The sequence below is a fragment of the Sapajus apella genome, unplaced genomic scaffold, assembly GCF_009761245.1.
Source record: "Sapajus apella isolate SASKATOON/1434 unplaced genomic scaffold, GSC_monkey_1.0 scaffold30, whole genome shotgun sequence".
In the NCBI taxonomy this organism is placed as follows: domain Eukaryota; kingdom Metazoa; phylum Chordata; class Mammalia; order Primates; family Cebidae; genus Sapajus; species Sapajus apella.
Genome location: NW_022436970.1, coordinates 24,305,285 through 24,305,667, shown reverse-complemented (window position 1 = coordinate 24,305,667; position 383 = coordinate 24,305,285).

Genomic DNA, 383 nt, shown 5'->3' with positions numbered 1-383 from the left:
GCTGCCCAGTTGTGCCACCATCAACACAGGTGCCAGAATGTTCCATCACCCAAGGCCCCTTGAGCCGCCCTCGGCCTCCTCCCATGCAGCCTCTCCTCCCACTCAGCCCCTCCTCCCACTCAACCCCTCCTCCCAGGCAGCCCCTCCTCCCACTCAGCCCCTCCTCCCACTCAGCCCCTCCTCCCAGGCAGCCCCTCCTCCCACTCAGTCCATCCTCCCACTCAGCCCCTCCTCCCACTCAGCCTCCTCCTCCCCCACTCAGCCTCCGCCTCCCACTCACCTATCCTCCCACGCAGCCTTCTCCTCCCCTCACTCAGCCCCCTCCTCCCACTCAGCCCCTCCTCCCACTCAGCCCCTCCTCCCACTCAGCCTCCTCCTCCCCC